This window comes from Fukomys damarensis, unplaced genomic scaffold (genome assembly GCF_012274545.1).
Source record: "Fukomys damarensis isolate Sample0158 unplaced genomic scaffold, DMR_v1.0_HiC HiC_scaffold_14, whole genome shotgun sequence".
In the NCBI taxonomy this organism is placed as follows: domain Eukaryota; kingdom Metazoa; phylum Chordata; class Mammalia; order Rodentia; family Bathyergidae; genus Fukomys; species Fukomys damarensis.
Genome location: NW_022900926.1, coordinates 23,837,525 through 23,855,268, shown reverse-complemented (window position 1 = coordinate 23,855,268; position 17,744 = coordinate 23,837,525). Strand labels below are relative to the sequence as shown.

The 17,744-nt window shown below is 38.0% G+C and overlaps 2 long non-coding RNA genes across 2 annotated transcripts in view; one reads left to right on the top strand and one right to left on the bottom strand.

Annotated features, from left to right (window-relative positions):
* The window catches only part of LOC104863872, a 6,567-nt gene extending 2,436 nt beyond the window's left edge, over window positions 1–4,131 (top strand). The window contains exons 2-4 of the long non-coding RNA XR_780701.2: window positions 1,511–1,763; window positions 3,746–3,860; window positions 4,051–4,131. This is a non-coding gene — a long non-coding RNA (uncharacterized LOC104863872). The remainder of the gene's footprint in view (window positions 1–1,510; window positions 1,764–3,745; window positions 3,861–4,050) is intronic.
* Window positions 4,132–4,303: 172 nt separating this feature from the next.
* On the bottom strand, window positions 4,304–14,337 carry LOC104863871. Its single transcript, XR_780700.1, has 3 exons — window positions 14,263–14,337; window positions 7,296–7,398; window positions 4,304–4,365 (listed from the first exon to the last, which is right to left on the bottom strand). It is a non-coding gene; the product is annotated as an uncharacterized LOC104863871 (long non-coding RNA).
* Window positions 14,338–17,744: the final 3,407 nt, after the last annotated feature.

Below are 17,744 nucleotides of genomic sequence, written 5' to 3'. Positions count from 1 at the left end.
ATATATATATATATATTTGCCTCTACCCTTCTGCTTTATGGTACTTTTTTCCAAATTAGGCGGACATCCCCTCTTTGGGTGGACACAGCCCCTATTCTTGCCCTAAGCCAGGTGCCCAGGTATCGGATGTAACCTACTTCAGCTATCGGATGTGACCTGCTGTTGGACTTGCAGTGATCTATCTCCTGTGTTTGGGTTGGTCATTTTCTGGAACTAAAGGCAGTCTTTATCTCTCCCTTTTACTTTTTTATCTTGTTAGAATTTTTTGGCCCACTGTTCCATCCTGTCTAGCTATTTTGGGCTCCAACATATCTGCCCTCCCACCCAGCTGCAGAATCATTAAAACATCACGAGTTGCTTAATCTGCCAGCAGAGTGGCTCTATCAAGAGGAAGTGAGGTCTGGCATGGGAGTCTTTATTCATCTCATTCTGAGTTAAATGATTGCCTCTTTCCTTTCTACTGGCTCATAATGAAAATCTATTCCAAAGTTTCTTTCAGTATCAATATCTAATTTTCCACTGTACACTCTGAGTCGTGGAAACTTCTTCCCTTTTCTGAATACCAGCACGTTTTCTGAACCCTGTCCAGTCTCCATCCACATCTCCAAGCTCCACAATTCCTCCACAGTCACTGAGAACCATTTTCAACTGAAATCACAGTCAGCCAAGGGCAGAGGTCTCAGGAAATTTCTTCTGAAGTAGCTAAACCAGAGATCTTCACAAATAAAGGAAAAATTACTATGATACAGAATTTGTTTCTTTATTGCATTTTAGAAGTTCCCTTATTCACCTTTTGCACAGTGGGAAACTGTTATCCTTTTATTTAATGTAGGGTTTTTTAATATAATAATAAAATTTCAGCAACTAAAAAATGATTTTCAGAAAAATACATAATTTTTTCACTCTGGTTTCGCCAGATGATTTTTTCTCTCATTTGGCTACAATATCAGTATTGAAATCTCTTTTGTTTGCTATCTTACATAAGCAAGTAGCTGTGATTATATAACTTCACTATCAGTGAATTATTTTTAACCTACATTTAACTGTTAGCAGAAAGAGTGGACTATGCTGAGTTCTTCAGATTAAAGCTACATCACTAAATGTAAAAGCTAGTTTTGACTTGTTTCTAATTGGAGCAGAGAAAGATGCAGAGTAACATTTTTTTCCAGCCATATCTGAGCCCTTTCAGAGTAAGTATCATCACCATGTTTTATAACAAGACTGAGAAGACCCTTTATATAGCAAAATGATTTACAAAGAAGCTTCAGTCTTTAATGCAGGTTTCCCCTAACTGCATGAATTTCTAGGGCCAGCCACAATCAGAGTGTCACATCAGAAACATAGTGCTTGACTGAAAGGCTGGCTTGCAAAAGCCAAGAACTAAAGAAGGTTTTGCCTTTATAAGGATATCATAAACAGTCTCCCATTGACAGGAAGTCAGTGCATACAAATACTGTTTTAAAGTCAGGATATTTAATTGTACTCTAATCTTTATACTTTATATTTTCAGGTGCGGTGTCTACAACTATTGTCCAAGTGTAATATAAATGAATCCAGAGGCAGGAAGTCCAGTACTCACTCACAGGCACCTGCTGCAATTTAAATAAAAAAGTACTTGCAAGACAATGGTTGGGTATAGAAGAGAGCAATAAGTATAGCCACTGGCCCTGCCTGACTAACATAAAAGGGAATTAAAACTCCACCTGCTACCTTCAGTACCTTAGGTGACCCTGGAATCACAGGAAGTAGTGGGGGAAAAAGATGTAAGTAGTAAGAAACCAGGGCACACTCCTAAAGGAAAAAAAATACAAGTAAAGAAAGATTTCTAGGAAATAGCCAGAGAATTCTCACTTTCCTCCTTAAAAAACAGATTCCTTCTTATTATAACAATTTGCACAGTGAGGAGCATTTATAACACAAGGAAAAATGTAGGTGATTCACTGGACTTGAATTATTGAACTGGAGACAAGTTGCCTATGGCTCTAATTAATGTCATTTGCTAGTTTGGGGTACTGGTGCTTTCTCCTAATGTACATAGGAAAGCTGGTTGGAAAATTAGTTTTTATTGGCTAACCAATATTCACCATGTCTTGCCGCTCTGTCTGCTACATATGGTGTAATCTATAGACATTTCCACTGGACCTTGAGGGACCAGTGTTAACCACGGTTTGCTATGAAGTGGAAGAAAACATCTCTCTCTGAAAGTCAAAAACAATTATTTTAAACTCTTAATATGTTCAATATAAAGAAGTCCAATAAGTCAATACTAGGATCTGTAAGTTAATAGTATTTAGACTATACAATAGGATAGGATAGGATACACAAAAAACACAACACGCTTACTTATATAAGTAAAAACGGGAATGTGTTAGCTTTCTGTTTCTGTGCCAAAATAAACTCATATAAATCAATTTAAAGGAAGAAAGATTTATTTTGACTTAAAGTTACAGAAGTTTAAAAACACAGTCACCTGGCACCATTATTTCCAGGCGTAAAATAAGTAGAAGGATATAGTGGATCAAAGCTGTTCACCTCATAGCAACTGGGAAGAGATACAGAAAGAGGGTCAAGGTCCTCATACACCTTTCAATGGCAGGTCCCCAATGACCTATTTCCTTCAGGCAGGCCTCACCTTCTATCTTCTTCTTCCCCTTCCCTTCCCCACCCCCTCCCCTTCCTCCTCCTTCTTCTCCTCCTCCCTCCTCCTCCTCCTTCTCCTTCTTCTTTTCCTGTACTGGAGATCAAACTCACGACCTTGTACTTGAGATGCAGGTGCAACGCCACTGAGCTAAATCCTCGACTCCACTTTCTTAATTTTCTATCACGTACCAGTAGCACTATCAGCTAGGGACCAAGCTTCCCACACATAAGCACTTGAAGGATATTTCAGATCCAAAGCATAACAAAGTATAAATTCAACCTCATTAAAATTAAGAAGTTGAAACTAAGCTCATCAAGAGCCACCTTAAATAGATGAGAAGACAAACTACCAACTGAAAAAAGCTTTAAAACATACACGACCAACAAAAGATTAATATCAACAATATATAAAGGTGTTCAATAAGTTGATAAGAATCACACAAACAACGCAGTTTAAAAAAAAGAAAAGACATGATCAGTTTTTCCTCAGAAGAGGAATCACAAATGGCCAGTAAACACATGAATGGATGTTCAACTTCAGTAATCACAGAAATATAAATCAATGCCAAAAGAAAGTGCCACTTTACACCCGCAATATTAGAAACAATGGAATAACCTGATAATACCTCACATTGGAAGTATCCATAAAGCATTTTTTAAATATTGCTAGTGGGAGTATCAGTTGATAAAACTATTTGGAAAATGTTTTAGCATTAGCTTCTAAAGTTGGATACTGTCATACCTTTTGATTCAGCAATTCTATTTCTAGGAATATACTCAAAAGAAATATTGAACATATTTACCTGAATATTTATGGTCCATAATAACAAAAACTTTGAAATAGCACAAATATTAGTGAACAAGAGAGTAGAGGAACAACTTGGACATAGTCATATGATAAGATGTTAAAGAAAAATGAATGACAGCAACGTGCAGAAATATAGAAAAATCTTAAAGATTACTTAAGGATGATATCCTTTATATAAAATTAAAAGCTAAAAGTGCAAAACCATACTGTTTAGAAATACACAAAGGTGAGCTGAAAGTATGGGGGGATAGCAAGAGGATAATAAATACAGGATCAGGATATGGTTCTCTCATGAAGGGGAAAGCACAGAATGAGACTGTGGAAGACCACGGACTAGATGGAAGTTATATGGTGATGCAGCCATGGATGGTCATTGGATTAGTCCTATTAAAAGAAGGCACTTCATGTCCTAGTGAGTATGTGTCATGAGCTAAGAAACATTTTTAATCAATTTTTAGGCAATGTAAAAAAAAAAAAAAACAAAAAACTGTCCTGTTTGGTTATGAACTGTTATCCATGAAAGAAAGAAGTGCCCAGAATGTTCTAAAAGGAAGCTTGTAGTCATTCACTCGACCTATTTCCATTGTCCATCAATCCCACAGGAATGTCAGACACAAGTGGAGCCAGAACAAGGCCTTCTGATTGATAAACCCTGCGCACACTCATGATGTTAGTCACATCTTCAGTGCTCAACAACTCTTTCTTTTGGATGAGGTTTCTGTCCTTCCGTCCTTCGCTGTCATGGAAATGGACCTGGTTCTGGACAGAATACCCCCAGCTTCACTCGTCACTCTGCACTGGGAGCTTCAGAAGAGCCAGATGACAAACAGAGCAGAAGGAAAGGTGACAATGAGTGGTGTCCCTTCCGTAGTCCCGGTCTGTGTTTCACCTCCGATGTGCTTCGTTATTGAACCAATCTATCAATTGATGATTAATCTATTAGTCATCAACCATCAAGTTAAGTGTATTATTTAGGAAAGCATTTAAGGAGAAAGCATCTGGCCAACTCTGCGGTCACTCCTGACTGGAAAGAACAGATCACCTTATTTGTCAACAGAATAGAAATACCCTGCTCTGGGTAGGTTTGTCTCCCGCAACACCAAAAGTGTGTTTTTATATTCTTTTAACAATAGTAACAAATAAACGCATTTTAAAATATGCGTTCTGCCCATAAAAATTTTGGAATATTCAAAAAATATGAAAATGAAATTTTTAAAATATCCATTAGCCTCCAACATAGAAAACAAATGTATATTAACTTGTTTTCCCCTTCTTTTATCTCTTGCTTTTCTTAATTCATACATATTCATACTTTTATTGCTTTCCTGTGCCCTCCATCTCCCCTAATATTCAGATCACATCATCTTGTATGCTGCTTTTTGTTTTAATTTAAAAATATATGATGTATTCTGCTTTGTCATTATTCTTAAAAACATAACTTCCAGCTGGGGATTTTGCTCAGTGGTGCAGCCGCCTGCCTTGTTGAGTTCAATCCCAGGCACCAAAAAAAAAAAATAAAAAAAAATATATATATGTGTGTGTGTGTGTGTGTGTGTGTGTGTGTATGTGCATAACTTCCAATGGTTGTAGAATACCCCACCATTAGTTCAATCAAATTTTAATTACTTCCCTATTGTTAAAAATATATAATTTTCTTAATATTGTATTATAGGATATGATGCCACATAAATTTAGTTATACATAATTAACTCTCCATGTCTCTTCTTATTTCCTTTGGGTAATTTCTTAGAAGTGGAATTTCTGGATCAAAGGGAAAATTTTTAAGATTTTTACAATAAGTATTCCAAATTGTCTAACTGGAAACTTTACCTATTTACATCTGTATCAGCAGAACTTACAGTGCCTCACAGCACAGGGCTTTAAATTTTAAGACTTTCTGTCAGAAGTGGTGGTACACACCTTAATCTCAGCACTCAGGAGACTGAAACAGGAGGATCACTGTGAGAGTTCAGGGAAAGCCTGGGCTGCATGATGAGTTCCAGGGCAGCCTGAACTACATAACAAGAGTTTGTCTCAAAATATCAACAATTAGGGCCAGGGATTTAGCTTCATGGTTCCACTGCCTGCCTTGCAAGCTCAAGGACCAGAATTCAATCCCCACTACAAAAAATAATAATAATTAATTAATTAAAATTTTTTATGATTTGATGGGAAAATAGACAAAAAATTTATTTCAGCTACATTTATTGTTAAAGACAGACCTGAAGATATTTATTAGTCATTTGCACATTTCTTATTGTCTATTGCTTATTTATTTTTTTTACTTAGTATTTTGGCATTCTCGTACTTTTGTTATTGATCTATAAAAGCTTTTTTGTATAATGGCTGAAACAGTATGTTGTCAATATTATTTAATAATTTTTGATATAAATTAACTAATTTTTTACAGATATGTGCATCTGCCAAGTGTTCTTGATAAAAAGATCTGATTAATAATAATATATTTCTTTTCTGTTACTGGTTTCATTTTGATGTACAACTATTTTATCCATATTGATCTATCATAGTAAATAAGAACCTAGTGTGGTTATTTAAATAATTAATGACTTGTCGACATTGTTTATTAAATATCTCTTTTTATATTGGTTTGTAATGTCTCCTTTATATATATACTAATGATCATTTATGATATTATCTCTTCTTAGGCCTTTTTTTTTTTTGAGACTGGGTCTCACTCTGCAGTTGAGACTGAAGTGGAACTCACTATGTAGCCCAGGCTGGTCTCGAACTCACAGCAATCCTCCTGCCTCAGCCTCCCAAGTGCTGGGATTAGAGGCATGTGCCAGGATGACCGGCTTCTTCAGCCTTTTTGATTCACTGGTCAGTCTGTATTTCTGTCAACATCACACTGACTTAAATAGTTTACCTTTAGAATACAACGTAATATATAAACAGCTCCCCTCAACCCTCAGCCTCAAGTGCTGGGATTAGAGGCATGTGCCAGGATGACCGGCTTCTTCAGCCTTTTTGATTCACTGGTCAGTCTGTATTTCTGTCAACATCACACTGACTTAAATAGTTTACCTTTAGAATACAACGTAATATATAAACAGCTCCCCTCACCTCCCACAACTATTTTCTTTTTCCAAAAGTTTTTTCATTACTCTCACTTATTCTTCCAGATTAAAATCTGTTCTCCATTTTAAATTGGTCCTCTGAAAAATAACAGATACAAATTAGAAAGACATTTGAAAAGCAGATTAAGGCAGGGTAAGATTTATAGTCATATCCTATTTAGAAGCTGAGCTGATGATTTTATTTAGAGTTGTTTCCCCTTATCTGGATGCACACTAGAATTAATTATTCTCTCTTGATATATACTAGAATCAATTATCTATTACATACATTAATATGGTATAGACAAGCATCATAATAATTCTTAAAATATTACCAGAACTGTGTCATCTCAGTCAGTATCTCTGACTTCTTCCCTTCAATTTTCACCATTGTCATGAGAGAAAAGCAAAGGAAAAAATTATTAAATCTCTCCCTCTGCTCTCTCCCTTTTCCCCTCTTACTTCATCTCTCTCTCTCTCTCTCTCTCTCTCTCTCTCTCTCTCTCTCTCTCTTTTGCAGAGATAACAACAAATCCCAAAACTGCTTATTGATATAGCCAGAGACCCCCGAGTGGTGTATAATCCTGTTAGAGAATATTCCTGAAAACAGCCAGAGGCATATATCAAGCATTTAAGTGCTTTTCTTTAGAATTAAATAAATACAAAATAAAAGAATAAGCTGTAGAGCTTCAATTGAAAAAGCATTGCCTGTGGTAAAATAATGGGTTTGAGTCTGAAAAGACCATCTGTTAACCACCCACTGCACTCACCAAGGATGGAATCTCCTCTACAACACCTTTTGGCCAGAAGACAGTTTTCTTCTTTTATGAACAGGCAGCTCTCTGACCGCCACCAGCCATCGGAGGGAAAAACCTAAAAACAGAAGTTAGAAATTATTCAACAAAATGACACCAAAGTTGCTTAAAGGCAAACTATTCTCAAGCCAAAATTACAACTCTAGAAATAATTGCTGACATTACAATACCAGGCGTCCCGAGGTAGAGCCTTCTGTTTGAGAAGAAACACAATCATCACTATCAATATGTGCAAATATTTATGCGGCACAGACTAAAAGCAAAACTGAGTAAAATGAGAAATTTCAAGAAGCCCAAGACAGAGGCCTTGTTCCTGAGGAACTTACAATCTAATTGACAAGTCAGGACACATAGGAGGTCATGCAAAATCGATGCCAAATACTCATCAGAAAAAATAAATCTTCATTGTGTGTTTAGGGAACCGATTCCCTTGTGTTTCCAGTTTGCTTCCTACTCTATTTTACTTTTGCCTGACTCTTCTGAGTTTTTTGTTTATTTAATTTTGTTAGATGATATGTGTCTTGGTGGGGTCCCTTTCTCTTAGAGATGAGGTAGAGTTGCTGGTAGGAAGTACAGAGAAGCAGTTACGAGCTGGGACGCAAACAGCTCATCCAGCAATACCTGTGAAGTCCTTGGTCTGGCTCAGAGTCCAGCCTTACGCCTGGAGCCTGCTGCTCTGCCTTCTCAGTTATTCCTCTTACTGGCATCAGAGTCTTTGGCAGCATCATATTCATTTGGCAAATATTAACCCTTTTGTTCTAAATTCTGTTGTGAAAAACTGTATTAAGACTGAAACAGGGTTCCTTTGCACCACAATAAACCATGTACTTCAAAATATTTAAAGTCAAACATGAAAATGCCATGATACAACTCTTCAGGACTTTCCCTTGTCTAATTTGCTTTCGATTTACCACATCACATTTTGTAAAAGGATTTGTATTCCTGCAGTGTGCATGACATCCGCGTGGTCCACAATCAATATCAAATGAAAAGACCTAACCGGTTCCCTAGTCCTCTGCCTACTAAAATAGTGCTGTCTAATCAGGCATCTCCCAGCAGGAAACAGGCCTTCCTACAGCAGGAAGCATAGGAAAAAGAACTGGAGACAGCAATCCCAGGGGCTTTTTTGCCAGAAAGGACAAAATGGCTCTTCTGGCAACTCCCGACTCAGGAAATCACTGAATTAAGTAGTCAATCTGCAGAGTAATTTAGCATGTCATCTGCTTCCTGGCAACAGATATTTGGAAGCATTTATATTTTAATTCAACTCTGTCATCATAGGGGTTAGAGCTACTTCTCCCTAAGGACCTCAAGGTCAAAGATGTTGCTGTTTCTCCAAAGGCAGCTCCTTTAGCATCCTCCTCCCTTTCCAGGCCCCAGTGATCTTGACTCCCCTTTGATTTCTGTCTGGGTTAACCAAACCCTTTTCTTCAGAGTTAAATATAAGTAGGGTCGGGGATTTAGCTCAGTGGTTCCACCGCTTGCCTTGCACACACAAGGACCTGAGTTCGATGCCCAGTACAAAAAAACAAAAAAAAACCCTCATCAGAGTTAAATATAAGTCGCATATGGGTGGGCTGAAGTCCTTGCAGTGGCTTCTCTGGCAAATATACTAGCAAGGGTGCAAAAGAATGAAGATGTAATTGCACTCCCGAGTTGAAATAGCATTGGTCTCTCTGGGGGAGAAGGAATTTTTTTTTTTTCCGTGCCAGGGATCAACGGAACCACTGAGCTAAATCCCCAGCTCTCCATTTCTCCATTTGAAGAGTGAACTTAACAAACACCAGTCATCTGCCGATAGTAGAGGTGGGCAATACCTGCAGGTGAGGCACTGTGCACTGAGGAGACCTGTAAACACATGTCAAGAGTGGAAATAATTCTGTACAAGGGTAGAGCAGTTTCTTACATCTGGTAAACATGTGTCCGCAAAATACCTCAAAGTAAAACGTGTAAACTATATGCAGCAGGACCATGCAACCCTAACTGTAAACATACATCTGTGAGCCCTTGCCTCTTAGAGAGAATTGTGGATACTCCAAGAGGGGCTAATAAACATGAGGAAGTTAATGATTTTTACATGGGGCAGCAGTCACTTTGTTCCTGTCTTGATGGGAGCTCTCTTTACCAAGAGGGCCAAGGGAAGCATGTCCTGGCATCCTGAGTAATGAGAAGACCTCAACTAAATACCCCTGAATCATTGCATTTGGAGTCTTCTGGGGGTCAAGTGCTGTATCTTCCAGCAAAAGCTAAAATGAGCTTTGCACTTGTGTTATTGGCTTTGGTCTCACAATAACTTGTCAAGGTGAGAAGAGTTATCCCTATTTTACAGATGATTAAAAGGAGGCTTAAGGATACACATATATCCATAGTTCATAGAGATACTAAGGGGTGGAGTTCGGATTTTTAATGTCTGATCCCAAATCCATCTTCTTTCCCCTAGATTATGCCATCTTCTGTGTACTCTTTGTTGTTCCCCATGTGCCTCAATTTTCTAATCTGTATGTTAGAAATAATAATACCTAACTTTGGGAGGCTAAGAAAACCAAAAGAAGTTACATAGGTGCAAGCACCTTATAGCAATGAAAATTGCTGTTCTGATGATAGTAATTTCATGTTTACTTCTTCTATTACCAGTCTCCTTATTACAAATGCATGTGAAAAGTTTATATTTAGCCATGTACATTGATCTTACTTGGCACATAAATGAATTACCGCTTTACATTTCATTGATTTTAAGGAATTTAAAAGTAATTCAACCCAATTCAGCTATATTTTGAGGTACTGCACCTCAGTCGTTCTTGTAGACATTTAATCCACATCAACCATTTATTCACTTTCAGTTTGATGCTTCAAAGGTACCATTTAAAAATCCACATATCCTTAAGCATTATCGCATTATTTAAGAAAAACCCTGCATAGAAGGCAGATTATGCCTAGTTAGGTATGAATTCAAATACAGGGGTGAATATCAAAATAGGTGAAAGCTAACAAGATAGAAGAATTTGCATTTGTTCTGGTTTTCTTCCAGTTTCCTGTCATCATCTCCTCTCCAGTACACAAGGAGCAGTAACAATACACATGGTAGAACTCGCCCTTCCAGAAACATGGATAAACATAAAGATTGCTTGTATATGGTTATAAACAATTTGTTATTCAAACTCACTAATAGCAGTATTCAGCAGGCAAACTATCTAAAAACCTTCCTCTTAAGAACTAAATTCCAAAGTTTAACATTTCAAGCTATATAATTTGAATGCATTTTTGACACAGCCAATGGAAAATGCTATTGATTCCACATGTGCTGAGCTTGTAAATAGCTCAGTAACTCCTTTACTCTTTCCAGGCACAAACTAATGGCCTCCTTTTCTTTCCCTGGTAGAAAGAAAACTTGGTTTTTTTGTTTTGTTTTGTTTTGTTTTGTTTTGTTTCAGTGTCAGGGGGAATAAGGACCATAATGGAATATGTAAATCACTCAAATCTGTGATACTGTATTAGAGATAATGTGAATCTTTTCTTTGCAAGACCTAGTTCCTGCAGAAAAAAGCCTCCCACTGCACCAGGGATTAGTACACAGCCATAGAACAAGCTAAACTTTTTGTCTTGTTTAACAGAAAATAAAATCTTTGACTTATACTGTGGGCTTTTATAATACTGAAAGAAAATACTAGTTTCAGTAAGATGTCTTAAATAAATAAGAGTCTTACATAAAAATAATTTCATATCCAGGAGTTGTTCACTTCTATTTTTGAAATTATCTGGTTGGAGAGGTGTTCAATCATAGCACACAAAGGCAGAACACCTGGGCTTTATACAGGACTTCTGATCTATAAATCCTCTTAAGCCTTTGAGTAAACCCAACCTTACTTACTCTTCCATATATTTTCTTGCTTCTAGGTTTATATGATTTGAAGAGAAACCAGAGTATTTATTTTCTTACTTCTAGAATCCCACCACCCATACTCTAGGACTTAGAGTTAATAATGGTATTTATGAGGCTGATGAGAGGATTAAATAAATAATATCTAACATATAAATCATAGAATATGCCAGAATGTAATAAATGTATAGTAAGCATCCATTTTTGTTTTAGTTATTATTATTAATATAGATGATAGCTGCTAAATAACAGAACCTTTAATTTCAACTCCAATACCATGTCATGTAAAAGAAGTAAAATTAATTATCCTGCCTAATCAGATACAAACATGCAAAAATCTTCTAAGTCTTTTCTGTTTGCTCTCTAGCAGCTGAGTTTGTATATTGCTGTATCCTTTTAATTTCCTTCATTAGGAAAGGCCAGTGCAGCACCAGTGTGGGAGACCTTTCCACTGCTGCCCTGGGCCCAGAGATGGTATCTTGGAGCAATTTCCTCCATTCATATTTAAAGAAGGTGCTTAGTGACTGTGTGAGCCTCCCCAGGCCTCAGGCTCCCATAAGGTCCCTCTAGGACTACTGGCAGGGTTTGCTTTCCAGAAAAATCAATCCACAAATGAGCCTCAGTACTGCAACCAGACAAGGTCACCATAGAGTTTAATAAAGCAATCTTGTAAAGTCCTTGGAGATGTAAGGAAGTGTATGACAAAGGGCTACAGACATTCTCTGACCTTCAGTATCTTCCCTGCTTATGAAAGCACTTTGGTAACAGATAGTTAAATATTATGCATGCAGTAAACAAAAACCTTTTGAAATTATTTTAATTAGCCTTGTTTTTTGTTTTGTTTTGTTTTTTTTCCCATCTTCACATGGAAATAGATTTCTGTTCAAAGAAAGTCTTGTTCCCCTTGAGAAGTCATAGGAAGGACAAGGTAAATTGATGAAAAGGCATACAGCCCCAGTCCTGGGGGCTTCCTGGCCTCATCTCTTGGGCCAGGTACTTAGCATGAAATTTGACTGACAGTAAGCCAGGTTTTAGTTCACAAAATAATTTTCAATATACAGGGATTGTTTCCACAGGGTTTCTTGCTCAGTCAAAATCCATTTCAAAGCTATTCAACCCTCTCTGAAGAATCAATCCCCAAACTATTGAGTTTTTACAACAAGCACTTAGTCTGCAGCTGGTATTCCAAGTGTTTCATTATATTAAATAATTTAATTGCTACAACAGCTGTGAGTATTATTCCTGTCCCCATTTTACAGATGAGAAAGAAAAACAAGCCCCTTAAGCATCTGGCATGCCATCTAGAAGGGCTAGAAAATGACTGAGGTAGAACTTACACTCTAAAAGCCTGATTCCATAGTCCTTGATCTCAATCATTTATCTTTGTTGGTTTTTTTCCTCCAAAAATGGAAAATTAATATCTTTGAAATTTAGGGTAACACCTAGCACACTTTCACTTTAATAAAACTGTCAATGCCTCCCTCTAGAATGCAATTAAAGCTACTCTAATAATGAATGTATTCTGGGAACCTAACTTATTAATTTAAGCTATGAGTTCGTTACCTCTCTATGTTTACATCCCATCAATCAGTCAACAAACCTTTATTTTCAGCAAAGAATATTGTTCAGTCTACACTTTCTATTGCAGTGAATATTTTTCGGTATTAATTCCACAGGAATGTTTTAAAGGCCCGTTGTGCTGGCTCTTGCATGAGGTAAGGTTCCCTAATATTTATATTTCAAGTGCCTTTTCCTTAGAGCTTTTGCAGTATAAGTCAGGTATTTGAAACATATTGCTATTTAGACACCAGGAAGTAATGTGGCCTGGTCTATCATTTTTTAAATGCAGAAACTCGAATCATAGTGCATCTGTGTCAAAGCAATGATTAATTTATAATACATAATAGAAGACACTTATTGGTGAAAAGTTATTAGCAAATGTTGGAAATAACCTGTCTATTTATAGGCACCAAAGTCCCCCAGTTGCTTCAGAGGTTAGGGTTTCCCTCTTTGTTGTTGTAAACATAATTTCCTCCCAGGACTCTGTTTCTATGACTACCTGTCAACCCTGTGCCAGGCATGGGTGTCCCATTTTCACTGTGACTGCACCTTCATCCTGTTTAGAGGCCAAGGAAGATGGCCACAGATATAGAGTTATTTTAACTCACCAGAGCCTGGGAGAAACCAGCCAGCTTCACTTTGCTCCAAGACCATTCACTCATCAATTGGGTCTTTAACTAGATATTGCTTTTTCGTTTGTTGTTTGCTTTTTGTTTTTTGTTTTGTTTTTTTGAGGCAAGGTCTCACTCTGTAGTTGAGACTGACCTGGAGCTCACTATGTAGCCAAGGCTGGTCTCGAACTCACAATGATCTTCCTGCCTCAGCCTCCCGAGTGCTGGGATTACAGGGGTGCCCCACCACGCCCGGCCTAGATATTGCTTTTTAACAGCCAGTCACCAAAAATTCATTGGCCTCTGCAAACAAACAGGTTGCCTCTATTTTAAATTACTAAGCCTGTACACTAAATGTCACAAAGTCTCCTCAATACCCTCCTCAATAGATAATTTACTCTATAGAGTATGGGCAAAGGACCCTTTTCTGTTTTGAGTGAGTCTCCTTTGAATTGTTTGGGGATCATTTTCTTCAGTAAATAGCTAGCTCGTTGGTCCCATATCAAACCAATTAAACCAGGTTCTCTCTTTTTAAAGTTCTCCTGTTTCTATTATGTAGTTAGGAGCATAAACCATTATTCAAATACCTTTATTCATTCCAAACAACCAAGCAAACAAATATTTTAGGTAAGATTGGATACATGTTTAGTGTCACCAAACCTTCCAAACAATTTTAGATGACATAAAATAGCCACATGGGTTGAGTCTAACAAGCAGTGCTCTGGCAAAAATGACTCTGGTGGGTCATTCATTCTATTCTCCCCCTCATTTGATCTACACAGTGGCCTAGACCTCCAAAAGAATGGGTTGGCCATTCCAAGGGTCAGCTACTAGAGCCCCGTGAGCACAAAGAAATCGGTTTATGATCCCTTACCATGGAATTCCAGTTGAAAAGAATTAGGACAGTCCCTTGAAGTTAAAGGCAACTCCCCTCCAGACATCAAAAGACAGGCTCTGAAAGAAATCATAGAATGTCTTCAGTATCAGAAAGGAGAGATCAGAAATTAAGGCTCCAAAGTCCTGTCTCTTAGGGTACCTTCCACCCACCCAGAATATCAAACAAAGCTCTTCAATGAAGCCACAGTGCTGGTGAAAATCAGTTAGTAGTGGCACAGAGCAAAGCAGCACAAGATAGGTGCTGGGCTGGAACTCACAGCAAAGTCCTGGGGTTCTGCTTTTGGTTGTCAACAATTTTACAAAAGATCAAAGCTAGGCAAGGCACTTCAGTGACCATGATGAATCAAGATTAAAAACTAGAGCACTCCATAATAATGTCTACACTTGAACTCAACCAAAAGGCCGAGAAGCAATACTCCATAATTCTGTCTAAACACAAAAACACTAACGTTGTCCAAGCAAGACAGGAACAGGATTGAGCAATGTGGAAGAAAGGGATGCAGGGAATGCAATGATGCTTTGTACCATTGCATGATTTAAGGACCTGAAGATTTCATTCTTCTATGTGTTCAACAGTTTCATAGTGAGCATTTTACCTCATCATTTTTTGAAAGGGAATAGTTTTGGTAAAGAAATGCAACTACACATTCTTCCAACTTTTCATATTCTCTCTCTCTGTTTTGATGAGAGAGAAGCAGTGTGTATGTAATCCACTGTGTAGCCTGAAATAACAAATTGCAATAACATAATTCCCACGTTCCAAAATTGTACTTGATTCTTGACACATAGAATGTAAGAAATAATGCATAAAAGGTCATTGTTGACATCATCGAGAGAGATGCATGTAGTATGTCTAAAGATTATTCAGTTGACTAGGAGAATTTGTCAGTGAATCAGGCTAATAAAATAATACCACTACTAAGTACAATGCATGACAGCTTTGTTCCTCATCCCTCCCTCTGTCTTCCATTCCAGAATTAATTGGTTTAGATGATTATCATATAATACATCCTTGTGCTTCTCAAACAAATAACATCTGCATATTTTATGTATTTAGCCACCACTTTATTCTTTCAGATCAATGGTTTTAAAAAGCTATAAATAGATCTCTCCTTTTTTTCTTCCAATGAAATTTTATAGAAGCCATGATGTAAACTTAATAGAGAGTGGTCTGGTTGAAGTAGGGTAGGCTAGAGAGACCCAGGATCATTCTCCCTAACCCATCTCAGTGCCCTAGAAGATCTCTGAGAAAGTTCTATGGTAGTCAAAGAGCACAATGCTAGAGCCTGAAGTGATTGCTTTTCTCAGCCACCTCCTTAGCTCTTGGTTATGTAGCTACACTTGGATGTCAATCTGCATCTCAAATTTGTCTATCCAAAAACGTGCCCATGTCTTATTCCCCTCTTTGGCCTGAGGATTCCTCTTTTCTGTAAATGACACAATCCTAGTACCTTTATGAGGTCCTTAAATAGAGAAAATTAGAAAAGCACAGTTCAAGAGCCTTCACAGATTCATACAATTTATGGGCAGTATTTCAAACTGATTATTGAACCTTCTGACAAAACCTAGAGTGACATAGTAGCTTAGGTAAAGCAGTAAATAAAATCCTCTCTTAAAATATGAGAGATGTTGTTACAATTATGCTCCTATTTTTGTTCTTTTTGTTGTTATTGTTGTTGTTGTGTTGTTGTTGTTTTCATAAGGTGAATCACCAAGATGTTATGAAGAGGATAATAAACCTTAAATTGTGCATTTTTAAAAAGTGAAGTGTCTTCTTTTCAAAAAATGATTTTTTTTCTGCCAGATCTCAAAAGTGAATGTGGAATTGACTTCCAATTGGTTGGGACATCAAAACCCCAAAGAACTAAAATATTCTGAAAGTCCAGAACTTTCATCAACAGCATCCCATGTCCGGGATGATTATTCTAACCAAATAGCAGTTGGTATTCATTTTTGTTACTCTCTCCATTTTACAGGGCAGAAAAGGGGCTTAAACATGTTCAGTATCTTCCCCACACCCAACAGCCAGCAAGGGCCAGAGTTTGTAAAATTTCCACTTGAGCCTGGTGACCCCAGTGAGAAGGTGCCTGTCCCCCTCCCACTCACCCCGCCTCCTGTGGCAGGATCATCTGTTGGACTCACTCTTCTGTTGTCCCATGTTTGTGTAACCTACTCAGCTCATACTTCTCCATCTCTCTCTCCAAAAACTGCAAAAAAATGGCTATTTCTCCTGCATTGTTTCATTGTGTTTCTAATCTTCTTACAAGGATTTGGTTAGTTACAAATAATTGGTAATTTACAAAGAAATAAACTCAAGACGGAGTCCATGAAACCTGCATAATCCAAGTTATTTGTGTTATTTTTTTAAACCAATGAAGACTAATAAAGGCCTAATAATTGTACATTGATCTAAAGGATTTAAATTACCCCAAACTGAGATGTTTTCTCTGCCATTCCTCTGTAAATTTCTATTTGAAGACATTGAATTGCTGCCCCCTTACTCATCAGGCAGGGGCATCACCCAGGATGCATGACTCAGTGGCCTGATTTGCATTTTATCCGAGAATGTGGATGTATATTCGATACAGAGAGGATAAACCACAATGGTTCTAGCAGAGTGCATGAGGGAGGAGATACGTTAATGACGTCAAATTGCTAGTGTTTCTCCCCTTCACTGAATTCAACCATCTATGGCTTCGCTGTCCTAAATCTGTTCCTGTGCATAGTCATAGCCTTATTTAGGAATCAAATCCATTGTTCGTTCCAAGGCTCTTGATTCCTGATTCATCTCAATACACATACCCTGGCAGCCATCCATGCACACACACAGGCCACGCAGCAAATGTTACTTAGTAAATTTGATGTTGAAGAGACAAATACATTTTCCCCATACAAAGTGTATTAGAGATGGTGGTTCCTTATCTGGTCCAGCAAGCAAATGGCTACACACACACAACCCAGGTGAATGATGGATGATACTGAGATACTTGAGGCATTGAGGTCCCTAACGCTGGTTCATGGTAAAGTGTATGCTATGAGAGGAACCAGCAGAAGGGCCTAGAACATGTCCCTGTGCTGGTGCTGAGACTCGCTTGTGTCTCAGGGTGCTGGGGGTCTGGGACGCCAACAGAAGTCCACACGTTCCTCTGGTGTTCTGAATTAAAGGCTGAGCCAGCAGTCACAGCTTGTCCAGAGGGGCAGCAGGTACCAGCGGATGATCCTTAGTCCAGAGCCAGGCAGGAAGAGCACAGTGAGAGTAGAGGTACTAAGCTATGTGACTGTTCACTCAGGCAGGCTGCCCAGCACACTGATGCCCGAAGAGGAGAAGCACCTCAAGTCAAGGGAGCATTCTGCCTGTAGGAGGACAGGTTGCCGGATACTGGTAGGCAACCCACACATTACAAACAGATTAAATTATATCTAAGTGTTACTCAGGGGGCAACTGAAGCTCTGTATAGG